Below are 13,971 nucleotides of genomic sequence, written 5' to 3' on the forward strand. Positions count from 1 at the left end.
CTTCATCATCGGAGGCTCTCCAGATCGCCACAGGGACAGAACAGCACAATGCAGTCGAACCGGTAATGCCTTTTGAGGGCTTTACGTTAAGATTGGAAATGGAAGGTAGAATGTGGACCCATCAAGTGAAAATAAAAGAAAAGAGCATTTCAAAAACCAGTGGCCATACTGAATGGCATGCAATACACAAACCCGGGTGTGTTGTTAATAGACTGCCTACAAGAACAGCTGTAACAGTAATGTAAAAGAAAAGAAAAGAAAAGAAAAGAGAGAGAAGCCTAAGAATTTAAATTTTTATCTATGAGAGGGTTACATCAAAACCAGCATGGGCGAATCTGATTGGTTTTGGTTGTTAGCAGATGCTGGTCACACTGTGTTGCAAGTTAGAATCATATCAGCACTCCAGGAACTGGCATCGCCGCCAGTCACAATAAATGAATGTAACTAACTGTGTTTCCTCAGCCAATAACAATGCAAGGAATGCAAATAACTGTGGTTTAATACGATTTAGGTGGAATTTCCCCTGGCCTGTCCCTATTCTCACACGCTTTCACGTACATCTACAAAAACATATTATTAGCATGGCTGAAAACACGCATTAATCGTCCGGCTACATGTTTCCCAGGTAATTCCAAGAAACCAACTGCCTAAAGCGGAACCCTAACCCATGAGCATTGGCTCATGATTAACCGCTTAACCCCCCCATCACCAGTCCTACGAATATTGTATAGTCAAATAGTAACACTATTTTATAGTTGATATTGTCCTGCGCTGCCAAAGAAACCTTTGAGTTGAGTTTTCCCAGATCCTTTATTTTCTTTCCCCTCATTGAAATCGACAACAATAGAGAAGCGTGCTGCTGAGAAAAGGTCACCTCGCTAACAAATATGTCAGGAGTTATTGTCTTGAACTCCTGTCGTACTGTGAATGGAAAAACATGAGCAGACAAAAAAGCAAAAGAAACAAAATGCCAACATTACTGATTAATTAACTGCTGCAGATATTCAGTCGCTTAATTAACAAACTGAAAAAAGAAATCAGATAGAAAAGAAGCTTATTTCAAGAACAACGACCCTAACAGAGTAATATAAAATCCACTGTTACCAATCAAATGCACAAAATTAACACATTTAAGAGACGTGTAAAAGCATTGGATTAAAAACACTATCAGCAAACTACAGAGAAAAAAAAGAAGTATAGTATTGTTCATCAGCTGCATTTTTAATTATTGTGCTATGCGAAGTCCATAAAAACAGGAGCTGATGAATAATGAAAAAAAGTTATGCAATGCCACATGATCCTCACCAGCCGTAACATCAACCAAACAGTTCATTAAAACCACATTACATGAAAAAAACGGCGTGTGGCAAAAAAAGTGCACCCCCTTGATAAAGGCAGAAAGAAAAAAAAAAAAAAAAAAAAAAAAAACGAACACGAAAGAGTGCAATTAAAAAACAAAAAGTACCTCCGCAATCTGAACCAGTCAGCCCTGTCTGGGGTAACAAGTGCGCGTTTTTGGCCCCTCAATGCAAGATCAGAGACAATGCAGAATTTCTACGCTGAACAGGAAGTGCTGAGTGGCGAAGAGCAGGAAGCATACGAACAACTTCCCGACAGTGACATCACAGCCAACATCTCAAACACCCCCTGCTTTAACCTTCTTCCCAGCAACGCGGAGCGATGGTCATTCATTCATTCTCAAAAATCCCAAGTGTGGAAATCCCAAAAAGCAACTGCACATAAATAAAAAAACTTTTCCACAGGAAAGTACTGTCACTTTGTGACAAAAGCCAACTTACTTTATTTAAATAAACTATTTGGAGTTTTTGGTTCAACAGGTGTCATACTATTAATGGTTGACCCCATCATCTTAATGGCAATTACTGCTGTGGTCCCGGCATTCGTTAAAACAGCTGGAGGAAGAAGAAAAGGAACACGGCTCATAATGCCAGACCAGATCATGTTTCGAGGATTCCGAACTATAAGAAAAAGTACACTCATCACGCTTGCCTCTCCACTTGGTAACAGCTCATTAACATCAGCGAATGAAGTCATTAAGACTTCAACGAAGCAGCGATGTGGCGGTCAGCTGTCCGGCACTGCGGTCATCCTACATCTGGCAAAGCATTTGGATTTGACACGATATGCATTGTGGAAGAATTGTGCATCTCGTTTTCTTCTCTTAATTAATAATGAAAGCGAACTCTAATGAAATTAGCGGCTGAAACCAGTCCATCAAGCTGGAAAACAGGCAGAGAATGAAGTCGGGAGTCGAGGGATGAGGCAAACAAACAAACAAACAAACAAACAAACAAACAAAAACGAAACGAAAAAAAAAAAAAACTTGGTCAGTTGGCAGCCACTTCGGAGGAAGAAGGCCAGACGTAGAGCGTAGAGTTTTTGGGGATGAAATCAGGGTCGAAATCAGGCCGCCAGAAGTCACATTTCCGACGTCCGAATACGACATTTTCACTTAGCCTGACAGCTAGCTGCGCCTTGTTTACAGCCCGCGCCACCCGCCACATGTCTGTCAACACATTTCGCGGCTAACTGGAGGAGTTGGGCGACGTTGCGGAACACCGCCGGCACGGCGATGGGCGTCGGGGGCGTCGGATGGTGGGAGAAAACACGCGATTAGCCCCGGACCGCCGCCTCAACGCGTTTTAAATAGGAGGAGTAAATCCGACCTCGCGCTCGATTTTGCTCTCCCTGTCTCTTAACTCCGTCCCCGCCTGTGCTCCTTTTTTTTTCCCCCCCATTGCCGTAAAAAAGGGAAGAGAGGGGGTGGGGGGGGAGAGGGAGAGAAAGAAACCCACGCGGACCCGTGGGCTAAAGCCGGGGGTCGTGTGAAATTATTAATTCCTTACCAACGCGGCAGTCGCTTTGCCCCACGACGTAGTGACAGCAGAAATAGGGTTTCCCTCGGCGCGCGTCTGCGCATGCGCCCACGCAGCCCTCTGCTGGAGGCGACACAACTAAATATTAATGGGGCTGGAACAGGTGTGGGCCATGATGGAGCGACGATACGAATTAATAACACGATCATCTTTCTTTCCTTTTTTTTTTTTTATTCCACACGTTCATTTGGGAACATTAACCAAACGCGCCTCGGGAAGTTGAGTGCTTTTTTCTTCTTCTTGTGTAAAATGTAAAGTTGTGTTCTGGGAACCAAATTTGGTGCATTTAAATTTTCATTTATGTTATGTTTATTTTATGTGCTCCAGACTCCTAAATCCCAGATGCTCACGACAAACAGGAGAATGTGGTAATTAAACTGATGCTTGGAGAATTTAAGTTAACACATGAAGACATCCTTTTTATGCAATGAAAGGAATTTGGAATACCATCACACACTACTGGCATGAAAATTAAGTTGTCATAAAAAAGAAGTCGAAACCACAGTGGAAAATGCTGATCCATGCAGGTTCATTTTGAAACTTGCTTCTTAAGAACTACTGGCATTACAGTTAAATCCCCCCATTTGCTATATAACATCCCTGATCCATGCAGTTTGTTAAATAAATTTTATTTGTACACGACTATTCTTTTCACCCCCCCATCTCATAATTTTCATAATTAGCTAATGAATGTAAATATCCATGATATGCAAATTCAGCCCAAATGCATCTTGTGGGCTATGTGGACATGCATCATCATTGCAGGGCGAGCCACAGTGTCTGTTTTAGGTCCTAAATAATTAGACATGGTGATGAGATGCAACACTCTTTTGTTGTTTTAAGAAAGCAAGAAAAACACACTAACCACTTTATGTGCATCACATAGATGAAGGACTACAGAGAGATATACAGAGAAACTACAACGGCACCTGGGTCCTGAGCCTTTTTGAGCTTCCAATGTTTTTTGAAATAAGACCAAATCTGCACAGTTATGTTACAAATATGATATATGATAGATGAAGCCAGAAAATTGTAATCTATTTATTATATGCTTTATGTCCAAATACAATTATAAATATATATTATAGTCATGGATTTAACCCAGCCACTGGAGATGTGACAGTGTATTTCTTGGTGCTTTCTTGGTCAGTAAGGGTGTCTTGTGTAAGACTTTTGCTAGGACAATTGTGCACACAACCAGACTGGTGGATCCACCGTGGCAACTGTTGATGGGAGCAAAAAGCTTTTAAATGAAAATGTACCTATTACACTTTTATTACATACGGCAATTGCTCTCAATTATGTAAAAGCATGCAATGCATTTTGTTCCCATTGACTCATTAGATGATAGAATGATAGAACTTCGTTTATGCAGGGTACAAAAAATTGTATTGCTAGACTATTTGGGCTGATTTAGACTCGGTAAACCAGAGGTTACATAGCAGTCAGTGTGATGCAATGGCACACACACAAGGCCATCTGCCTAGATACCAAGGCAACGCTGTCTAATGATGGCAAACTGTTGAATTTCATGCCAGTCCCTTCCAACTGACACTCACAAGCGAATGTTGTTGCTCAGCCGAGAGATCAATACCCTTTGGTGTGCCGAGTGATTTTTCCCCCCACATTTTCTTTGTCGGCTGTCATGGAGAAGGACAGAAAGACCGAGACTGAAATGACATGAGCTGACAGCGGTCTTACCTGCTTCCTACACTGAGAGGCATGACTGGAGTTAACTCAACCAGACTGGCTGAATGACAGCAGCGTCTTATCTTTCACATAAAAGCTTCATTTTGCTTCTACCAAATTTGGACAATGAAATCAAAAGATAGGCATGTCTGCATTTACACATCACTTTCAGATGCAGTTTAAATTGCAGTATAGATTGGAAAAAAAAACAAGAATAGACAATAGACATTGTAACTAGGCAATGTAGCCAACACAATAATAGGGGACATTTAGCAGCAGCAGTGCTGCACGTTCGATATTGCACACGTGAGTCACAAGTGAACAGTTACAGGCAGTGCAGTGACAAAATGCAGAAAAAAATCTTATTGTAAGCTAAAGGCCGATAATCACCAATAATTTGCTTTGCCGTTTTCCCAGGGCTGTATTAGTTACATTGAACGCCCACGGGTGTCTGTAAGTATCTGAGCGACACTGAATTTAAATTAAAAATGAGCAACCGCAATTTTTTTTTCTGAAACTGTGCTATGAGTCAGGGCGAAACTGCATCTCAGGCACACCGCAGAATACGAATCTCAAGTGGAGCAACCCTGAATGTGGTTCTAATGCTCCCCCCCTAAGCCCCACTGGTCACAAGGGGGCGCTCCCACAATGCGGTTGGAATAACAACAACCCGATAATGGATGCATCTCCCAGTCCAAACTGACATCTGCCTGGAAATCATGAATTAACCATACGGGGCTAAGATGTGTGTGAAAGTGTGAAGCGCAAACAAACACTCTAGTCATATTGTGACATGACATTTGATATCTGTTTTTCCAAGACATTAATGGAGAACAAATGCTTTTTTTTCAATGGCAATATCTGTCCACACCATAACAGTATTTGTTCCAGAGCTAGACCACATGCAAAGGGCAGTCATGAAATGCATTTGCCTTAATAATTCATTCATTCATTTGAAATGAACACATGACCCACAACATAACAGACTTCATAGTCTTTCATTTATGTAAATGGAACATGCTGTGCTAACGATGCTAGACTGTAGCAGTATTTAAAGGTTAATGTGTGTCTGGGCATGCCAGCAATGCCATTTTCCTAGAACAAAAGTTAGGAATACATTTATTCTACCTGTATGTTTGCAAGTCTTGCTACAAACAGGTAGTAGCACATTTATAATACATGCAGTAAATTTTTTCTGCCCTAGGTCCATCTTACAAATGTGCAAGTTGTCTATGTGCAATTGTCTGTTTGGGATGTGTGCGTGCATGTGTGTTTCTGCAGAGATACTTGGCTGGACTGCTATGCTGCTCATATAAGAACGACTGGCAACTTACATTTAGCCAATACATTTTTTTAAAAATAGTCTTAATGTCTCTATGTTTTCTTTTGAAAAAAGAGAATACGTGCCAGGGACTTTGTGGTAAAATCTGTTTACTGTAAGATTGTATTAACATCATAATGATCAATTTTAAATATTAATGTCTTCAGTAAAAGCTTTCAGTAAATGGCATGCCCGGGATGATTCAGGCCCCAGATGCTTGAAGCACTCATAGAGCTCACACACGAGTAGATTAGTGTTTCATTAGTCAAAATCATAAACATTTATAATACTGCACTGACCTTCCCAATCACACGTGATGAATTACTGAAATCCATCTGTTTTATGTGTGTGTGTGTGTTCCCAAATCGAGGGATTTTGACGATTCATCAAATAACATTTCTGCCGTTCAGGTTATATTAGCGACATTGCTTGTCCTCTCTAAGGACTGGAGTCATTTAAAAGGTATGATTACGACAATCTATTTCAAAAGTTTAAAGTAAGTACAGGCTTATGAGATTTCTTTTAACAGACTCTGAACTTTGATGCTCTGCATCCTGGGGTTTTGAGACACTTACGAAATTACTTTTGGCCCCCTGTAGTTCACAGCGCCTTGGTATTTTGCACAAACCTTTGCACTCGCCTGACAGCAGTAAAGAGCCTGACAGTATTTTATCTGGGCATATAGAGTGCATTTAGAGGCCAAAGCCAAACTCAGTAAAAAAAACCATCTAACTGAGATTAATATAAACCATTTTTAGGACTTACTGTCACAGGAAAGAAGTGTAGAAGTATCAGTTAATAAATCATTTCTTGGTGGAAGTGAACTCTGTACACATTCTCCAGAGGTCAACACAAAGGTCAAATTGAAAGAAAAAATGTGTACGTTTTAACAAATCCCTCATAATTAGGCTAAACTCGAGTCTTTGTTTTTGAAAAAGGCTCTTAAAGAAACATTTTGGAACTGCCATCACAGTAGAATGGTATTTCACTTGGTGCTGCTTGCTCATATTTAAGGAGCCCTGATCCAGCGTGCCTAATTGGCTTCAGCTTGGATTGATCGGGACCCCTTTATCAGATGCAGCTCCTGGGCATCACAGTTCTGAATATGTTAAGAGAGTAGTTGCCTGCAATTGGGCTATATTCATTACAGTTTCATCCTTAAATAATCTATAATAATAACCTATGATAACCTAAGTATTACCTGGTTGCAAAGAGTCCACACTAGTAATCAATTCCTTCACAAACTGTTACGTAGAATCACAAGTTATATCTCATTGTAAAAATGTGAAATTTTATGTACATGTTTGCGAATCGTTTGTCCCCCTAAGAGAAGAAATACCATTCCAAGGGGTGTGCCGTATTCCTGACTCTTAGACTCAAGTATCTTGAAATTGTGTCCATGCATAATGGTGGTAGTTTATTCACTGTTTGAACAAAAAACAGGCTCTGGCATTTAACTTGGCTGATGGCAGATCTTAGCACGGCGTGGGTGGAAGCATTTCCCTATCCAAATCCCTCAATCTGCCCCTTCCTCCTCAGGCACAATAGCACAGGTATCAGCCAACACATAACACTTAGCCCGGAGCTAAAACAGCACAAAAGCCCCGAACGTGAGGTCTGAAACAGCAAAAAGTGTGTTTTTAATGTCCTGACAAGTGACATAATCTAGTCTTTGGTATTAAAAAACATCTACAGCATGTAAAAGTCCAGGTCCATAAACACATTGTACTGGAGTGAATCAGCGGTGCAAATATGGTAGGATGTCCTCGTGAGTGTGGACTTAGATTCACTTTCAGGCAGCGTGAACGTGCCGGTTATCTGTTGTGACACTGCTGTCATGTTCCGGCAGCACTCATTTCTGCGGGACAGCAGTAGCTCAACAGGTGTCATATGCATGAATCTTCATAGGAACAGATCACACACCCCATCATATTTAATGAACCTCTTCCAGTTCAGTCCTCCAGTGGGATTAGCAGCCAAAAAGATGAATAAATGAAACAAACACAACAGCAGACTTTTCTGTGGAAAAGCGGAAATTTCTGCTGTCACAGAATGAAAGCTGAAACCACAAGTGCTGCTAAACAAACAATATCTGTCACTGTAGCTCTGGATCTATATCTCAGGATGTGTTCAGAGGAGTTATCAGCGTCGATGAAACTTAATTTTCAGAACACTGTCAGAGTGACAGCACATTGTGAAACCCAATCCTTTCATTTGTGGTGTTTAAAAGCTCTGGGTGACATTTGGGACATTTTTTTCATATATATATAAATATCTCTAAGAACCCACTACACAGGAGAGCCATCCTGTAATTATATGCTGCAGACATCAGACATAAAACACAGCAGTAAAGGATTACTGCAAGCGAAAAACAGCCATTGCGGTATTGATTTGACTTCTTGTGTGCAATCATCTCAAATGGACTGTTCCTTCGAATATAAATTACAGGGCAGTAAAAAGGTCCTTTGTGAATGAAAGGTGCAAACCAATGCCGTGACCTGTTCCAAAGACATTACAGCTACAATACAATACAATTAATATTAAATTATTTATATAGACGTATTATAATATAATCTAATAATATAATTGTATTATTGGTGACCGTATTATTAACGTATTTGGTGGAATTGATTCTCTGGAGGTAGCTAATGTTTATGTGAAGGGATGTTCATATCTTGATGATGAAGTTATAGAATGCTCTTTGTAACATGATGGAAAGGACACACAGGGGGACTCTCCAGGGGGGCTGTCCCTTTGGATAAGGGTGTCTGAGAAATGGCAGCATTGTCTTAGAGTTGGAAAGTGTGGGAAAAGACACATTCGAGAGAACAGATTCGAGAGAACAGATGCAAATGCTCTGTGCGCTGCACGGTGCTATTAGTGACCTGCAGAATTTCACACCCCAACTGACTGTTAATTGCTGCCAGACATTTCAATCATGCAAATCTCAAATCAATTTCCCCCAGTATGTGGACTTTGCAAGGGGAGGGGAAAGATCCTGCTGGATCTTGTACACACAAACATTGCTGGCACGTACCGGACGGAGCTCCATCCCCATCTCGGACAATCAGTCCACATCACTGTCATGCTAATTTACATTTAAAGCATTTGGCAGACACTCTTATCCAGCATTTTCCAGCAGTGAAATAGAACACCGTCCCCACACATTGCTCCCAAAAGCTTTTTTCACTTTCACTTTCATCTCCAGCACCACTACAATGAGCACTAAAGCTCCTCAGTCCAATGCTGTTCACCCTGCTGACCCACTGCCTCTGATCACATCATCAAATTTGCAGGTGACACAACTCATCAGCAAGAGTTGCCATACAGCGAGGAGATGCAACAACTGGGAGACCTGGGCTCTCAACACCAGGTCAATAGTCAAGAAAGCCCAGCAGCATCTTTAATTCTCGCGAAGGCTGAGGAAAACCCGTCTCCCACCAACAATCCTCACCACCGTCTGGTATGGGAACTACACTGCATCAGACCGCAGGAACAGCTTCCTCAGGCCATCAGACACCTGAACACCCAGGTATACACCCATAAATGTTATTCTTGCACTGCCTGTGTCCCATGTTTGCACCTTACGTGGCCCAGTTTGTCGATATCGCACATGTGAAAGTGAAGTGATTGTCATTGTGATACACTGCAGCACTGCACGTGGTGCACACAATGAAACGTGTCCTCTGCATTTAACCATCACCCTTGGTGAGCAGTGGGCAGCCATGACAGGTGCCTGGGGAGCAGTGAGTGGGGACGGTGCTTTTCTCATGGGTATCTCAATGGTACCTTGGCGGTTTGTGATTTGCAACCTTCCGATAACAGGTCCGCTTCATTACCCACCAGGCCTCCACTGCCCACAGTGCACTTTATGTCAGTCCGTAACTTTGTTTACATGTTACACGTAGCGCATTCATGGAGACCGAGGAGCCCTTATCTATTCTTCCCCAGTGGAATGAAGGGTCACAGACTAGAATGCATCTGAGCATTCCAATGATATAAAAAGGGCAGTTACTGCAGGGAGTTCCTACCCCTCACACCTCCCCCTAGGGCCCACTTGCTGTTTACATTTACGGCATTTATGAGACACCCTTATCCAGAGCGACTTACAATCTGTAGTTACAGGGACAGCCCCCCTGGAGCAACTTAGAGTTAAGTGTCTTGCTCAGGGACACAATGGTAGTAAGTGGGATTTGAACCTGGGTCTTCTGGTTCATAGACGAGTGTGTTACCCACTAGGCTACTACCACCCACAAAGTGTTTCTGCACTTTCCTAGCTGCCAGCATCTGCCAGCAGAAAGAGACACTGTCCAACACAACAAGTCATAAACACATTTAAATTTGTTGCATTTACAGTAGCATTTTTCAGCCAGCAGTTACAGGGACAGTCCCCCTGGGGACTGTGATCGTCTGGTTCATAGGTGAGTGTGTTATCCACTAGGCAAGTGCAACCAGCACCTAATAGCCTATCCTGCTGAAAATGTCAGGTTTGGGGATTACACAATACATGATCTTGATCAAGCTGTTCCAGAAAAATGCACAATTTTTAAAGATTAGTTCGTGAGAAATGCGCAGCAAAGGGTCTTCTTTGAAGGGTCAACTTTGAGTTGTTCCATGTTTACACAGCTCAACCGTGCACCCGTTTTATTTTCTTTACGGAGGTCACTGTTGAGGAAAGGGAAGCTCTGGTCGGCCCTGAAGAGGAAGCAGTCTGTTGTCTGTGTCCCTTCGGACGGTGGACAGAGCGTCTGTAAGGCTGCCCTTGCCAAGCGATATCCTACTGAGTCGCATCGCTGCACAGGCGGCTCGAGTTTCCCACCGCTCGAGAGCTCCTTTTACCCCCATGGACTGTTTAAAGTGGCGACGCCGTGGCTATCGCTCCACCGCCAGAGCCTGTTGAGCTGGGCACGGCTCTGTAATCCCCTGCAAACAGATTCCTGCTCGGGAAGGGAAACTTGAAGAACCCCCCCTCATGGCCACACCTCTCTGTATACAGTATTCAATTTCTTACTAAGTCTCTCAGTGGCTCGAAATATTTCTCTATTCTCATTTATAGACACCCAAGTGAAGATTTTATGTGTGTATGACTGATGGCCTCTCAATAAATATGGCAGATTTTTCCAGCTAATTGCATTAGCCCATTAAATTAAAATTTCATGCAATCTCTGTTTACTTAATACTCCTTTTGACTGTTCCCTGAAGACTACTATCTCATATTAGTCTAAACCTTCTGTCTAAACCCAGAAACAAACTTACTTTTTTTTCTTTTTATTAGAGAAATCGAGCAGGCAAAACATTAGGTGACATGTACAAGATTTGTATCACTTACAGATTTTAAACACATCAGTATATTAGCATGTGATGTTATATAATTGTATGTATTTTACATGTTTTGCACATTTCTAGCACTTTGGACATCATATATAACTGTAATTACTTATTAAGTGCATATATTGGGATTCGATTATGTGTGTGTGTGTGTGTGTGTGTGTGTAACTGACTAATACATCACAAACTCTTCGGGGGTCCAGCAGTCAGACCAGCAGTTGGTCGCATTTAATAAAAGAGGAACCAAGGCCAGGATGCTTTGAACAAATGTCTTAGATTTCCTGCAAATATAGATGGGATACTAACATGGGTGCTATGAGCTGGGGTGGGGGGGGGTCACTTCTAATGCAACAAGCCTGGAAGTGTTTTTTTTCCGTTTTGAGTTTCTCACGGGGACAGGCCTGGGCAACATTGCAATAGTATCAGATTATTCCAAACAGACAGATTCTGAAACTTGACGCCACCTTTTGCTGGACTCCAGTATGTCCAGTATGATTTTTATAGGAAGGCACCCCCCGCCCCCCTCCATCACTGTATGCCCAAATATCCATGGCAGTGAATCAGGATGCATTGAAATGGCAGTGGTTTAATTGAAATCCATCCCATGCTTGTGAATAAAACATTAGTGCTTTTCACAATGAGTGGCCCACTGCCATTCACATGCCTTCTGTTCCACTGTGAAAAAAAGCCAAGACCCAATGCCAAACACGCTCTGCAGCTCACCGGACCAATCGTATGATGGGATAAAACACACAAAACAAGAGTGTGTGGATATATATTAGCTAATTTCAGTGATGAGAAAACTGGATAAAGACACGTAGTCATGAAAGATATATACATATTTTTGTCACAGTGGAGATAAAGTGTGGACTCTCTGTGAACCATGGCAACTGAGTAAATGTGTGGAAAACCCTGCTTGGACATGGCTTCATTTGAGGTTAATCAGAGTCTGCTGAACCCAATGTGTTAGAAGAAGGGTGTGCACACTCATGCAACGGGTTTATTTTTCTCCTAACAGATTTGTTTGTCTGATACCACTCCACCCGAGTTGAGTCCCCTGCCCTGTGCCTTGTTTCCTGGGATGGGACCTGCCGCTGTGACCCTGATATATATGTGGTTTCATGTGCATATTCAAAAATAAGCCATAATGTCACAATCCTGACATTTGCTGTCACTCCAGACTAGGATTTCACGTTGCACTGTCTTGTGTCTCTGATTGCCCTAATTGTTGTCGGATGACACTGTTAGTATAAATGTATTCTGGTTGTGCCGTGTCCCCCTGTTTCCACATGTGATGTGTTTTTATGTCGTTTTGTATTAGACTACTATTTATGTTGGGTCGTATGAATCTGTTGTTCCCTGCACTGCCATGGTCCTGACAAATATTTAGTAGGCCATAGTTACCTATCACCACATTAACACGGCAGCACCAAATATAACAAGTTAACTACAATGGGGTGGTAGTAGCCTAGTGGGTAACATATTCGCCTATGAACCACAAGACCACAAACTCACAAAGGTTCAAACCCCACTTACTTCCATTGTGTCCCTGAGCAAGACCCTTAACCCTGAGGGTCTCCATAGGGACCGTCTCTGTAACTATGGATTATAAGTGGCTCTGGATAAGGGGCGTTTAATAAATGATGTAGAGGTAAATGTACAAGAAATGTAAATGTACATAATAAAATACAGCAGAGAGGCCTTTACAGCCTTTAACCTCTATTACACCCTCCACATCTATTGTATGGAGAGATCAATCTGCAGCTGAAGTAGAAAAATCAATCTGTATGTTTGTGAATGTGCTCAATGGCAGTGTATAGTTATAAAAGTGCGTCAATACTCCCATTCGCTGGGTTGTGAGTTTGCAATACTTGACGTAGTTTATTTTGCTTTCTTTGACCGGTCAGGATCGAGGGAAGATGTTTTTACCCATGAATACCCATCAACTTCTTTTTAAGTTGAGTGTCCACTGTGTGTGTGTGTGTGTGTGTGTGTGTAAGGAAGGGACTGTTGTTGAGAGGGAACAAAAGGGCTGCTGTGAAAAAACAATGACCTCCTCTCTGTGTCATAGTTTTCAGAGGTCGTGTCACTCTCTAGTATGAACATAGATGGTGGCTTGTTCTGCTCCAGCTGCCCATGACACTGGTGCCTTTCGTCACTATCACACAAACACACACACACACACACACACACACACACACTAGTCTCATTAAACAAATGCAACAAGTATGCATGATCTCTGTGTTCAACTGTTCCTGCCTCTGGTTTCCTGTAAAAACAGAGCATGTGATGAAATGCAAATAGATGAAAGCACTTGAGTTACCTGGAGAGGTGTGATAGCATCTTCTGCAAGAAAAAAATGTATTGTGTGTTGAGCATAGTATAAATTTCCATGCCTTTTAAATGCTCAAATAAGCTTATACCCACAGGACTTTGATAAAATGTCCCCGATATGCAGGATACGTTTCAGTCTTCCAAAAAAAACCCAACAACACATCAGCCTTTATGCGGCTCTAAAATTTCCAGACTTCCCGTGAGAAGCAAGAGACCATCTCTTAATGCCGAGGACCCCTTTCCCCCCCCAAAACAGGAAATTTAGAACAATATCTCAGGAAATATGCTGCCTCATTTTTGGACATTCAAGACGACAGCGATTTGACAACGTCTTTTATTTTCTGGTTGTGTGGACTAATCCCAGAGTCAAAGATGGAGACTTAACCCCGAATAGGCTATGGC

The 13,971-nt window shown here is 42.0% G+C and overlaps 1 protein-coding gene across 3 annotated transcripts in view; it reads right to left on the reverse strand.

The window, feature by feature from the left end:
- Positions 1-2,941, reverse strand: part of l3mbtl4 (L3MBTL histone methyl-lysine binding protein 4) — a 60,273-nt gene extending 57,332 nt beyond the window's left edge. For 2 of the 3 annotated variants that reach the window (XM_028966041.1, XM_028966037.1), the window contains exon 1: positions 2,868-2,941. The gene's annotated coding sequence lies outside the window, so the exon portion shown is untranslated. Of the gene's footprint in view, positions 1-1,465; positions 1,631-2,867 lie in introns of those variants that run through there. The other variant, XM_028966038.1, reaches the window with a different exon arrangement.
- Positions 2,942-13,971: the final 11,030 nt, after the last annotated feature.

Source organism: Denticeps clupeoides, chromosome 2 (genome assembly GCF_900700375.1).
Source record: "Denticeps clupeoides chromosome 2, fDenClu1.1, whole genome shotgun sequence".
Classification (NCBI taxonomy): domain Eukaryota; kingdom Metazoa; phylum Chordata; class Actinopteri; order Clupeiformes; family Denticipitidae; genus Denticeps; species Denticeps clupeoides.